The 14583-nt window shown below is 38.3% G+C and overlaps 1 protein-coding gene across 3 annotated transcripts in view; it reads left to right on the top strand.

The window, feature by feature from the left end:
• The window catches only part of PDE8B (phosphodiesterase 8B), a 253654-nt gene that overhangs the window by 27520 nt on the left and 211551 nt on the right, over nucleotides 1-14583 (top strand). The window contains exon 1 of one of the 3 annotated variants that reach the window (XM_019641028.1): nucleotides 11030-11090. The exons of the other annotated variants lie outside the window; for them this stretch is intronic. The gene's annotated coding sequence lies outside the window, so the exon portion shown is untranslated. Of the gene's footprint in view, nucleotides 1-11029; nucleotides 11091-14583 lie in introns of those variants that run through there. 3 annotated transcript variants of the gene reach the window in all.

Here is a 14583-nt window from a genome sequence, read left to right as displayed (position 1 = left end):
TTTTTTTTTTTTTTAATAAACTTTACTGAGGTATAATTTATATACAATAAAATATACACCTTTAATGAGTTTTGACAAAGTATGTAATCCTATATGTAATCACTGCCCTAATCTAGATATAAAACAGTTCTGTCGTCTTGTCCCTCGTGCTCCTTCCCAGTCTATTCTCACCCCCTATCATAGACTCAAGTAGCCACCGATCTTTTTATTCCAGTAGACTGACTGGGTTTGTCTTTTTAAAAAGCGTTTCGTATCAATGAAGTCATATAAGTAGCCTTTTGAGTCTGTCTTCTTTCACCCAGTGTAATGATTTTGAGATTCATCCATGTTGCTGTGTGTATCAGTAGTTCATCACATTTTATCATTGAGTATTAGTCCATTTTATGGATGGATCATAATTTATTTGTTTATTGACCTGGTAATGAACGCTTGGGTTGTTTCCAGTTTGGGACTATTATTTTAAAAGCTGCTATGGTCAAGCTTTTGGGCATATGTTTTCATTTTTCTTGAGTGACAGCCTAGAAGTGAAATTTCATGGTTGTATGGCAAATATATACTATTTAATAAGACACTGTCAGACTGTTTTCCAAAAGCGGGTGTACCAGTTTATGTTCCCATCAGCATGTCTGAGAGTTCCAGTGGCTTTATATCCTTGTTAACACTTGGTATTGTCAGTCTTTCGCATTTTAGCCGTTTTAGAGGATGTGTAGTGATATCAGATTGTGCTTTTATTTCCATTTCACTGATGACTAATGATACTGAATATTTTTGTTTTCATGTGCTTACTGGCCATTTTAATGTCTTCTTAAAAGTGTCTGTTGTGACACTTTTGTGAAGCGTCTGTTCCAGATGTTTTGCCCAATTTTTAATTGTTATTGGTCTTTTGATTATGTATTGTAAGAATTCTTTATATATTCTCAATACAAGTCTTTGAATATGTATTTCTTCCAGTCTGTGGTTTGCCTTTTAATTTTCTTAAAGTTATCTTTAAATGAGCAGACTTATACAATTTTAATGAATTCCAGTTAATCAAGTTTGGGTTTTTTTATGATTCATACATTTTACATTCTTTCTAGAAATCTTTGCCTACCTCAAGTTTGTCAAGATTTTTTCCTAAGTTTACTTCTAGAGGTCTTTTAGTTTTAGCTTCTTTAGTTCTGTGATACATTTCAAGTTAGTATTTGTGTATGGTATAAGGTAAGGGTTGGGGGTTGTTTGTTTTGTTTTTGTTTATGGCTATGCAGCTGTCCCACCACCACTAGTTGAAAAGATTATACTTTCTCTATTGAATTATCTTGACACTTTAATTATAAATTAATTGATACTAAAAACATGAGTCTATATATGGACACTATTCTGGTCTATTGATCTATTTGTTTGTCCTTATGCCAGTACCACTCTATCTTGATTACTATAGCTTTATATTAAATTTTGAAGTCAAGTATTGTTCATCTTCCAATTTTGTTCCTTTTTTTTTTTCAAAATTCATTTAACTCTTCTAGGTCCTTTGCATTTCTACACACATTTTAGAATTACTCTTCCAATTTCTACAAAAATTAAATGAATATATAAAGTCCTGCTGTGGTTTTAGTTGGAATTGTATTGAATCTATAGATTAATTGAGGGAGATTGATATCTCAGCAATATTGAGTTTTCTGATACAGGAACATTATATGTGTGTATTTAGGATTTCGTAACTTCTCTCAGTAGCATTTTATAGTTTTCAGTGTGGAGATCTAGAAATAACTTTTTTTAAAATATTTTATTGGGAAATTGGGGGAGGGGAACAGCATTGGGGAATCGGGGAAGGGGAACAGACAAGTTGCTGTCCTTTTGTTCTTCAGTCTAGTTGTGGAGGACGTCGCTTCACTNTTCTTTAACACTGTACAGTTAACTATAGCTGATTCAATAATAGGGAAACAAATGATTTTTTTAAAGTTTTTAGGAACTGTTTTCTAGTTCCATTTTATATATATATATATATATATATATATATATATATATATATATATATATATGTATTTTAAAGAAAACTCAAGACAATCTTCTTTGCAATGGAATGGCATATAAAGAGGAAAATTAAATTCCTCAGTAGCTTTCATCAAACCCCCCTGTTTTGAAAACTGCACGAAAGGTCTTCATAGTAACCTAAGAGTGCTTTAGAAGGTGGAAGAGTTTTTAGATCCTGTCCTGGCTGGTGATGGAATGATATTAGCAAGTTTGCGATAAATAATATTGACAAAGGTTTTACAATGAGCATATTTGTCAAACAGCCCATTGAACAGCATTTCTGCCTGAAGAACACCATTTTGCAATACATGTTTTCATGTCTCAAAGAGGAAGAACTCAGTTTTATCCCAGAATAGCATTTCATAGCATTTTCAGAGGGACAGTGGCCACTAAAGTATTCTCACCATCTGTCTTTTATTGAGCAGGCTTTTCTGTTTAAGGGAGAGCATTTTAGATCTTTTCATACAGCATGCGCCGGAGTTCTCAACAGCTGTCACTCACGTTGTGGGAATAAATTCTGTCAGAAAGGCCATACCTTACCCAGGTCCTGTGGCTGCAGGGCTTGCACAAGAGGAAAATAAGCAGAAAGGTGGGAGGAGATAGTGGAAGGAATAGAGGGGAAGACTCCTTGGAGGAAGGGAAAAGCACTTGTGTCCCAAGCCTTCTGCATCACAGCGCACAGAGGACAATGGCAGTGTTGTCTGGGACAGTGGAGTCAGTGGACCACACTCTGTGTCTGCTCCAGGCCCTGGGTGGCCTGAAGGCTGAGACAATCAGTAACTTGTCATGCTGTAGCAGTTTGGTCAGTACATTGAGGAGGAAGCCCTGATGGAAAGCGTGGTCCTCAGAGGAGGGAGGGAAGCAGAGGAAGGAGACAAGCTCAGAGACCAGGGCGCTATCCATCCATCCCCATCTGCCTCAAACACCCAGATGGCCTCTTGCTTTGGCCCAGGTATAGCTGGCCTTCTGGTTCCTTCCAAGCCCTGCCTTCAGGGGCATATGCATAGTCTGCAGGACTTTTCTCTGCCTCTGTCCACACAAGATCTGGAGGTCAGTGAGAGCTGCGAGCAGTGGGGAGGATGCAACAGGCCGAGGATGGTTGCTTCGTCTTCTGACTTCTCATCTGCAGAAGGAGCAGGTTTCCATCGCTCATGCAACAAGTAATTACTGAGCATCCAACATGTGCCAGATAGTTTCTCTCCTCTTGGAGCTTACCTTCTGGGGTGGGAGATAGTAAAGAATGAAAGAGAGAAAGAAAGAAAATCAGATGGCACTATGTGCCAGGGAGAAGATAAAGCAGCAGAAGGGTGCGGTAAGGACTCCCCAGGATGGGATGGGGAATTTTGCTTTATTAAATCAGGTGGTCTTTGAAGGCCTCCCTGGAGAGGTCACATTTGAGCCGAGGCCTGAAGGAAGTGATGAGTGAGCCAGGTGTATAGTTGGGAAGTGCATTCCAAGTAGGAAAAACAGCAGGTGCAAAGGCTCTGAAGCAGTGTGTCCAAATGTCCAGGGCACAGCAAGGAGGTCAGGGTGGCAGGAGAGCATGAGCCATGGGAGAGCAGCAGAAACTGAGGTCTGAGAGGACGGAGGGCCGGACTGCCGAGGGCCTTGTCGTCTTCTAGAAAGACTCTGAGGCAGGTGGCAGTGATAGAATCTGACTTCCGTTGTAGGAGGATCACCCTGGCTGCTGTACTGACAAGAGCCTGAGGGGAGCCAGAGGAAAGCAGTGGCCAAAATAAAGGCCCACGTCCCCCTGGAAGCTTTTCCTCATAACCGACCTTCGAGTGGCCCCAAGATAGCTTTAAAGGAGAAAGGTGGTTAGCTAAAAACTATTGCTTTAAATAAAGGAACTGTAACTTGTGGAAAGATGAGAATCAGTGGAATCATTGGTTGCAGAAATTTATCTGATAAATGAGATGATAGAGAAACAGAGAGAAGCCCATGAGTCATGGTTTAGGTGCCAGTGCCAGGTGAAGCTCAACCAAAAGCCAAGAGAAGGCAATTCTTTCACTCATATCTGATCTGACGCACAACTGGGGAGCGATGGAGGTGTTCCTGTGATCTTCCTTTCACTTGGCCCAGACCATGTCTGTCTGGTCCCAGTGATTGTTTTTACAGGACTAAAAATTGCGTTCCGTCATCACTTTGGGTCACACACATGAACCGGCTGTCTGGTCTGTTGGCCAAGGTCTTTTACAGAATTAAAACAATTGCTGGTTTCTCAATTACATATTCTAGAAGAACTTTCATTGGTTAGAGATTAAAATAGGCCCAAGAATAATATGACTAGTAAGAAATAATGACTTTATTATTTTCTTGTGCTTGATGCTCAGGTGTATTAGTCTGCTCTGGCTGCCATAACAGAAGACCACAGGCTGGGGTGGTTTAAACAACCGATCATTATTTTCTTACTGTCTGAAGGCTAGAAGTCCAAGATCAAGGTGCCATCAGGGTTAGGTACTCGGAGGCTTTTTTCATGCCTTTAGTGGCTGCCTTCTCGCTATGTTCTCACATGCCTTTTTTTCTGTGTGTTTGTGGGGAGCTCTGTGGTGTCTCTTTCTCCTCTTATAAGGGACACTAGTCTTGTGATTAGGGCTTCACTCTTATGACCTCTTTTCATCTCCGTTACCTCCCTAAAGGTCCTATCTCCAAATACAGTCGCATTAGGGGTTAAGGCTTCAACCCTTTAATTTTTTTTTAAAGATTTTTTTTTAAATTTTTTTATTGGGGATTTGGGGGAAGGGGAACAGACAAGTTGCTGTCCTTTTGTTCTTCAGTCTAGTTGTGGAGGACTCAACCCTTTAATTTTGAGGGACACACTTTGGTCCATAAAAAAACAGGCAAATGCTGCAAGTTTTTTGTTTTTTAAGATTTTTATTGGGGAATTGGGGGATGGGAACAGTGCTGGGGAATTGGGGAAGGGGAACAGACAAGTTGCTGTCCTTTGTTNTTGTTTACTGGCTAAAAACTCCCTCACAGACAGTGCCGTGTGAGCTGGTGCATTGTCGTGATGCAAGAGCCATGAATTGTTGGTGAAAAGTTCAGGTTGTCTAACTTTTTCATGCAGCCTTTGCTGCACCTCCAAGTAGTAAACTTGGTTAACTGTCCAGTTGTACAAATTCATAATGAATAATCCCTCTGATATCAAAAAAGGTTAGCAACATCATTGCAATAAGTTTGTGAACTTAATTGTCTGATCTTGTATGGCCTCTTTTCTGTGTGTGCACCAGGAGAGGGAGATCTGAGAGAGCATACTCGCTCATGCCTCTTCCTCTTCTTATAAGGACGCCAGTGCTATTGGATTAGGGCCTCACCCTTATGCCTTCATTTAACCATAATTACTTCTGTAAAGGCTCTGTCTCCAAATACAGACACATTTGGGGGTTAGGGCTTCAACACATGAAATTGTAAGGAGGATACAATTCAGTCTGTAACAGTCCTTATGATTCTATTTCTGGATTTTTATAGCTCCTTGCTGATCCTACTCCTGATGTCCTTCACCAGTCTTTCTTGAATATGCAGCCATGTTTATCTCAGTAAAATTGCACTTTGAAGGTACAGTCTTATTGAAAACTTTCAGTGATTTCCAATGACTAGAATTTCACCAAACTCCTTAGTCTGGCATTTGGTTCCCTGGTCATAGCCTACCTTGTCAGCCAAAATAATGGTATTCTCCCCCCACACACACACACACACTTGTGAATAATCTACATCATTGTCCCTGAAGCATTGAGTGTATGTTCCCAACTCCAGTTCTTTGCTCACATTATTCTCTCTGGAATGTGCTCTTTTCCATTTATTCAAATATTGCCCTTTCTCCCAAGTGCCACACTCCTATCTCCTCGGAGACATCTTCTGTATCACTTCCACCCACAGTGATCTTTCTCTCTGGGCTTGGATCATTTTTTTTTTTAAGATTTTTATTGGGGAATTGGGGGAAGGGGAACAGACAAGTTGTTGTCCTTTTGTTCTTCAGTCTAGTTGTGGAGGACGTTGCTTCACTGGCCCAAGTTGGCACCATCATTGCNGCAGTTGCTTGCCGGCCACTGGACGGCTGCTTACGGTTGCTCTTGGCAGCTCACGCAGGCTGCCGGCTGCCGGCCGCTCACGCTGGCTTGCCGGCCACTCGCGGTAGCTTACGGCAGCCCACTGCAGCAGCGGCTGCAGCCTCCGCTGTCACCGGCTATTCACAGCAGCCCAGCTCCAGATCGAGCTGTTGTTCACCATCTTAGCTGTAGAGGGTGCAGTGTCACTGGCCCATGTGGGATCTGAACCGGCAGCCCTGCTGCTCAGTGCTGGTGTCCCAAGCCAACTCTTAACCAACGCACCACTCGGCCACCCCAAATACAATTAATTTTTGTTATTGACATGTATTCTGTGATTTTGCTAAATTTACTTATTAGTTTTGACCAGCTGTTTTTGTAGAGTCTTTCGGATTTTCTATGTGCACAATTACATTTTCTGTGAATTAACAAAGTTCTACTTCTTTCTTTTCAATCTGAGTGTCTTTTATTTCTTTTTCTTCCTTTATTATACTGGCTAGGGCCAGTACAATTATGGCAATAGTGCACATCTGTGCCTTGTTCCTGACCTTAGGGAAAAAGCATTCAATCTTTCACTTTTAAGTATGATTCTTGCTATAGGTTTTTTGTAGATTTTTTTTATCAGATTGAAAAAATTCCTTTTTACAACTGATTTATTGAGAATTCTTGTCATGAATAGGCAGCAAATTTATCAAATGATTTTCTTACATCTGTTGAGATCATGGTATGATTTTTTCCTTTATTTTGTTAAAGTGGTGGACTATGTTAACTTTTTTTTTTAAATTGTGGTAAATGCACATAACATAAAATTCACCGTTTTAACCATTTTAAAGTATATCATTTAGTGGTAATAAGTACGAGTATATTTACAATGTGTGCATCCACCACTACTACGGTCTAGTTCCAGAACATTTTTATCACTTGAAAAGGAAATCCCATGGCCATTAGACAGTCCCCATCCACCCCTTTTCTCGGCCCCTGGCAACCACTAATCTGCTTTCTGTCTCTGGATTTGCCTGTTCTGGATATTTTATATATAAATAGAACCATAGTATGTGTGTTTGGCTTCTGTCAACTTAGCATAATGTTTCAAGGTTCATCCAGGTTGTATCATGTATCAGTACTTCTTTTTTTACAGCCAAGTAATATTTAATCATATAGATTTACCACATTTTATTTATCCATTTATCTGTTAGTGAAAATTTGGGTTGTTTTCACCTTTTAGCTATTGTGAATAGTGCTGCAATGAATGTTCATGTAATAGTTTTTGAACATCTGTTATCAATTCTCTTGGGTAAATATATCCAGGAGTAGAATTTCTTAGTCATATGGTAACTCTATACTTTTTGAGAAACCACCAAACTCTTTTTCATAGCAGTTTCACCATTTTACATTCCCACCAGGAACAGTTTATAGGGGTTCCAGTTTCTCCACATCTTGCTAACTCTTATTTCCCTTTTTCTTTCTTTTTTTTTTTAAGTTCTAGCTATCCTAATGGGTGTGAAGTGGCATCTCATTGAGGTTTTGAATTGCATTTTCCTAATATGCTTGTTGGTCATTTGTATATCGTCTTTGGAGAAAAGTCTGTTCAGGTCCTTTGCCCCTTTTTTGATTGGGTTTGCCTTTTTGTGACTGACTTGTAAGAGTTCTTTATATATTTTAGGTAGTCAACCCTTATCAGGTATATGATTTTCAAATATTGTCTTCCATTCTCTGGGTTGTCTTTTCACTCTTTTGATAGTGTCCTTTGATGTACAAAAGTTTTTAATGCTTATGAAGTCCAATTTATTTGTTTTTCTTTTGCTGCTTGTGCTTTTGGTGTCACATTTAAGAAACCATCGCCAAATCCAAGGTAATGAAAAATTTCCCCTGTTTTCTTTTAAGAGTTTTATAAGTTTAGCTTTTAAATTTAAGTCTTTGACTCATTTTTAGTTAGATTTTACATATGATGTGTGAGGAAAGAGTCCATCTTCATTCTTTTGCACACAGATTGACTTTTGAATGTGAAACTAACCTTGCATTCCTGGGATAAACATCACTTGGTCATGGAGTACTTTTTTTTTTTTTAAATATATTGCTGGTTTTGATTTGTTAAACTTTGATTTGTTGATGATTTTTGCATCCATATTCAGGAATATGTTTATTCATATTTTCCTTTTTTACAATGTCTTTTTATTTTTGGCTTTAGTATCTGGATAATTTTGGTCTCATAACATAAATTGTGAAGGGTTTCCAATTGTTTGATTTTGTGAGAATGTTTGTGTAAGGTTGGTATTATTTCTTCATTATGAGTTATAGATTTCACCAGTGAATGTTTCTGGGACTGGAGTTTTCTTTGTGCACAGGTTTTGAACACAAATTTAATTTCTTTAGTAAATATGGGGAAATTTAGATTTTAAAATATTTTTGAGTGAGTTTTGGTACTTTGGGTATTTCTAGGAATAGGCTTATTTTATGTAAATTGTTAATTTATTGACATAAATTTGTTTGTAATATTCCATTTTACCCTTTTAATGCACATAGGGTCCTTATATCAGTAATTGGTATTTTCTTTCTTTTTTTATTGGTCAGCCTTGCTAGACGTTTATCAATTTTTAGTCACCTTTCAGAAAACCAGCTTTTGGATTCACTGAATTTGTGTATTGTTTACCTGTTTCCTACTTATTAATTTCTACTTTTATATTTATTATATCCTTTCTCCTTAGTTTGGATTTAATTTGCTCTTTTTTTTCTAGACTTAAGTGGACTCTTAGATCCTTAAAGTTGGACCCTTCTTCTGCTTTAATAAAAGCTTTTAAAGCTATAAATTTCTCTGAGTACCTCTTCACCTACATCTACAAAGTTTGATTACTTTTCATTTTTATTCAGTTCAGATATTTTCTTATTCCCCTTGTGCTTCTTTACTTATGGGTTATTTAGAAGTATGTTGTTTAATTTCAAATATTTGTGGAATTTCCAGATAACTTATTGAGTTCGACTTTAAATACACTGTAGTCAGAGAACATTCTGTGTCTCATTTCAATGTTTTAAATTTATTGGTATTTGTTCTATGGATTAGCCTGTGATATATCTTAGTGAATGTTCCATGTGTACCTGAAAAAAACCCACATTCTGCTGTTATTGGGCAGTGGGTCCTACGAATATAAATTATGCCAAGTTGGTTAATGGTATTTTTCAAGTATTTTGTATATTTACTGATCCTTTGTTATATCAATTGCTGCAAGAGGAAGTTTCCAGGTAAATTGTGGATTTGTCTATTTCTCCTTTCAGTTTTATCAGTTTATGCTTTATGTATATTGAAGCTTTGTTATTTAGGGAATTCATATTTAGGATTGTTATATCTTCTAGATGAATTGACCCCTATATCCTAATGAAATGCCCCTTGTTATTTTTTATTATACCTTGTTTTGAAGTCTACTTTCTCTGATACCAACATAGCCACCCAGCTTTCTTATATTTAGTGTTTACATGATATATTTTATTTTGTCCTATTATTTTAACTATCTATGTCTTTATATTTAAAGTAGATTTTTTTAAGACAAGATGTATTTGGTTTAATTAGCATGCTTAGATCATTTATACTTAATAGAATTAATAATTACATTAATTTAATAGAAATATCTATATGATAGGATATAAAGCTATCCCATTAATATTTCTTTTCTATTGTTTCCATCTGTTCTTTATTTATTTTTCTTTCTTTCTCTGCATTGTTTGTTAAATGAGTAATTTTAATGATTCCATTTCATATCAGTTACTTCTTTTCTTAGTAGCTGCTCATATTTATAGTACATACTTTTTAATTTATCACAGTGTACTTTCCAATAATATACACCTTTAGTGTATAACATAAGAATCTTAAAATATACTGCCATGTACTCCCTCTTATCCTTTGTGCTATTTTTATCATTCATCTTACTTCTACATATTTTATAAACACAACAAATTATTATTTTTGCTATCGTGTTAATTATCTTTAAAAAGCAATAAAAATAAGAAAAAAGTGTTTTATATTTACCCTCATATTTACCATTTTAATGCTTTACATTCATTTGTGTATATCCAAGTTTCTAACTAATATCATTTTCCTTCTACTTGAAGAACTTTTAAAACTTTTCTTGTAATGCATGATTCCTGGTGATGAATTCTCTCAATTTTTGTTTGTCTGAAAAAGTTTTCATTTACCTTCATTTCTGGAATGATATTTTTCCTGCTTGTACACCGACAGTTTCTTCTTTCAGCATTTTAAAGATATTGCTCCATTTTTTTCTGAATTTCTTGGTTTGTAATGAGAAATCTGTCATTCTTATCTTTGTTCCTCTGTATTTATTATGTCTTTTTTCTCTGGGTCCTTTTAAGATTTTCTTTTTTAAGCTTTTAAAGGTAGGTCTGGAGTAGTCTTTTTTCTAAGCATTCTTTAACCTTATTATTACTGTGTTTCCAGATGTATAAGATGCACCCTTTTTCAAAAAATTTGGGGTCTAAAAACTGGGTGCATCTTATACAGTGGTTGTAGATTTTTTTTACTTGCATTTCCCGCTTTTTTTGCTCTTGTTTTTGCACTCATACAACCACTGTATAAGACGCACCCAGTTTTTAGACCCCCAAAGTTTTCGAAAAAGGGTGCGTCTTATACATGGGGAAATACGGTATATTAAGGCATGGTCCACTCTCTGCTGAATGCCCTGAATGATGATAAGGACTCTCTGCCCTGGCTGGTGAGAACTTGGATGGCTCCCAGTTCGTTGTGAGCTTTGTGAATTGTTCAGCTTATAGCTTCCCAGTCACTTTCTGCCGGGTCTGTGGCATTTCACTGTGCTCATGCATGTCTTAGTATTTAGTAAACTTCTAAATGCCCCTCAATGTTCCTTGTATATATAGCTTCCTCTTTCTGCACCTCTGCCCCATAAATTCCAGCCAGAGAAGCCTCTCCAAACTCTGATTTCTGTTACCTCACGTCAGTGGTACTACTGGACTCTCCCTGCAATTCCTTCCCCGCTCCATGGTGTGGAATGTGCCTCCAGGGTTAAAGCTGAGGTAATCCTGTATACCTCATCTATTTCCCTTCTCTCAGGGATGACAGTCCTGAGTACCTGTTGTCTGATGTCTGAAAATAGTTATTTACTATATTTTATCTGCTTTTCTAGGTATTAATGGAAGGAGGGTAAATTTGGTTCCTGTTTTTTTTTTTTTTAAGATTTTTTTATTGGGGAATTGGGGGAAGGGGAACAGACAAATTGCTGTCGTTTTGTTCTTCAGTCTAGTTGTGGAGGACGTTGCTTGCTTCACTGGCCCAAGTTGGCACCATCATTGCGCTCTTCCCAGGCAAGGCAGATCAGTCGCCGGCTTCTGGACGGCCGCTCACTGCGGCTGCTGGCCGCTCACGCTGGCTGCTGGCTACATACGGTAGCCCATGGCAACCCACTGCCGCAGGGGCTGCAGCCTACGCTGTCGCAGCGACTCACAGCAGCCCAGCTCCAGGTTGAGCTGTTGTTCAGCATCTTAGCTGTGGAGGGCAGTGTCACTGGCCCTCATATGTGGGATCCGAACTGGGGTCCTCTGGCATCCCAAGCCAGTTCTTAACCATCGCGCCACTCGGCCGGCCCGGTTCCTGTTTCTTTATCATAGCCAGAAATAAGTCCATCCTACAGCTACTTATTCATGACCCTACACAAAAGGTTCCATCTTAAAATGCTATTCTATTTGAAGATGTCCTGTAAGATGTTTTATGTTTTTTTTTCTTCGTTCTTCTTCCATAATTAAATAAATAAACTATGGTTATTGCAAAGAAATTTGGAAGAACTGCACTGCATTGTTTATGTTTGTTATTGTGGAATTGTCTGTTTTCCCACAGTGGTTCCTATGCCTAATCTCCTTTTCCAACACACCCACTCCAAATGGGGCTCATGTGACTTTCTGATACAGTATTTAGGCTCTAAAATGGCCCTCAGAACTTCCCCAGGGGGGATTTCTAAGCCTCATAGCTGGAGTTCTAAGAACAGACATTCAAGTCTTGCTTACTACATTTCCTGAGAATGGAGATTACTCATAAATGTATCACCTATAACTCATTATTATATATGTTTTATACTCATTTGTACATATAGGAGAAACAGACTATATTAAAAGCACAATTAATATGAAAATTTATGCTGTCTAGTTGTAGTAGACTATGAATTTCTTAAAGAATTTTCTGCAATTTAGTGCATAAAATGTCTTATAAACCTATAGACTTCGCGGCTGGGCTCCATTGTTCACAAAAATGTTTTCAGAGAAGGAAAAATTTAAATCCTAGCTTGATTCCTTAATTTAACAACAAGAGACAATTCTCATACTACATTTTTCCTAACATGTCATTTTCATTTCCAAAGTTGAGGGACTTTTTTTTTCTTTTAAAGCTGATGTTTAATGTTGGTGATTTAAAAACAAAAAAATCTCCTCATTACGAAAGATCTGAATCTTATCTTTTAGATCTCCAGGAGAAATGCAGTCAGTGCAAGTAGGATTTTTATAACCTATCCAAGTTTGATGACTGTGCTCAGGAGAAAGCAAGTAATTACTTAGCTATGATAGGTGGGGTTTCAGGTTAGTGGTAAACAGAAAGGAAATGTTGAAAGATTTCATATTCAAAAGATAAGAGAAGCATACAAAGAGATACATAATGTATACAGAGATAAAACATGTAAAGTACAAGACTTACATAGCAGTCACCTCCGAAATGGTAGCCATTATTGCTATTACTCAGCCAGTGTCCTGGAAATAATTTTATTTGCTTTGGTACTTACCCTGGATTGAATTCACAGCATTCATCCTCCCATTCCCACTTCCTAGAATTTTATTTTATTGCTCCTAAAAGTTAGTGGACTTTTGTCTTCCTAGGCTTGAACACTATATATTAAGAAAAAGAAAAAATCGAGTACTGTACTGTAAATTCATGTACTTCTGCTGATGTGCATTTAAACATTAAGTTTACTTCTATAAGCAACCCCTCCCCACCGCCATTCCCATGTCTCAGAAAGGGTAAAGACTTTTTTTTTTAAAGGCTTTTTGTTTTTTTTTTTAACTGGGGAATTGGGGAAGGGGAACAGCCAAGTTGTTCTTCAATCTTAGTTGTGGAGGGCGCAGCTAGCTCAGCTCCAAGCCCAGTCACCATCCGGCTGCCCATTGGCAGCTTACGGCTGCTCAGTTCAAGGTGCTGTGTTTAATCTTAGTTGCAGGTGGGCATAGCCACCATCCCATGCAGGAGTCAAACTGGCAACCTTGTTGTTAGGAGCACATGCTCTCACTAGCTAAGCCATCCTGCCACCTGTTGGCAGCTCAGCGGCAGCTCAGCTCAGGCGCAGCTCACTGGCCCATGTGGGAATCAAACCAGCGACCCTGTTGCTCAGAGCTCATGCTCTTAACCAACTGAGCCATTTGGCCGGCCCAGGGTGAAGACTCTTGAAAACCTATCCTTAGAAGTCTCTGGATAGCCCTAACATCCGCAACCTTACAATCTTTATAAATTGCCAGATGATAGTGCTTTGTGGCATTCCTTTGTTTCATGAAACATTCAGGTTTAAGCACACATTATATTATGCTTCAGAAAATAAAGCATCACAGGTGAAGGTTTTTGTTTTGTTTTTGGTCATTGTTTTTGTTTCACAGTACTTTATGTATAGCAGTGGTTTTCAAAGTGTGACCTGGGATTAGTAGCGTCAGCATCTTTTGGGAACTAGTTAGAAATTCAAATTCTGAGGCCCTGCAATCTGTGTTTTAGGCAATTTTGATGTATGCTAAGGTTTGACAGCTGCTGGTGTGGAGTACCCTGGAAAGTCCCCTATACTGAACTTAATTTATTAGAAGCCACATCATAAAAAGTGTGAAGAAGCAGTCAGTTATGCCCCCAGGTACTGTTGCCCTGGAGATGTTTAATGGTGTAACGGCAAGGGCCATGCTGCTGAGCAAATGTCAAACTCCGAGAAGGAAGAGACTTTCTACCAAAAGCCTCCTAGAACACCTCCTTTCACAGCTTCAGTAGCCAAAGGCAGAGGATGAAGACATCAGGACCACAGAAGGTGCTAATGCAGGGCCCTCAGGCAGCCTTGAGGCATCTTTAGCTAGTTAAGAAATACAATCCTGAGGCTCAAAATCTGTTCTTGAAACACAGGTACCAAAAGACTGAATTTAGCAATCTGGACTTGAAGCAAGAAACTCATATCCCTATGTAAACCAGAGAAGCCCAAGGGAGTCTTGGCTAATAGTCTCTTTTCCTAGCCACACTGGGAAAGTGGGGCTGTAAGCTTCTTAGTGTGGAGGATTTGGAAGCTGACATATGATTCCTTCTCACTGTGTGGTCATATGCAGTCTGACAATGAAGTTCACGAACTCAGCCTAGAAAAAGTGCTACATAACTCATTGCTGACTATCACTACAGTCACCTTTGAAGTACTCCCCTTGGGACATTATACACTGACACCAGTACCTAGTCCACTCTTCAAAGCAATTTTGTAACTCTTTCTGGAATGGCCATCAGAGCTGTTGTCATATT

Source organism: Hipposideros armiger, unplaced genomic scaffold (assembly GCF_001890085.2).
Source record: "Hipposideros armiger isolate ML-2016 unplaced genomic scaffold, ASM189008v1 scaffold_55, whole genome shotgun sequence".
Taxonomy (NCBI): domain Eukaryota; kingdom Metazoa; phylum Chordata; class Mammalia; order Chiroptera; family Hipposideridae; genus Hipposideros; species Hipposideros armiger.
The sequence above is the reverse complement of the archived record's forward strand: the minus strand, read 5'-3'. Positions and strand labels throughout refer to the sequence as shown.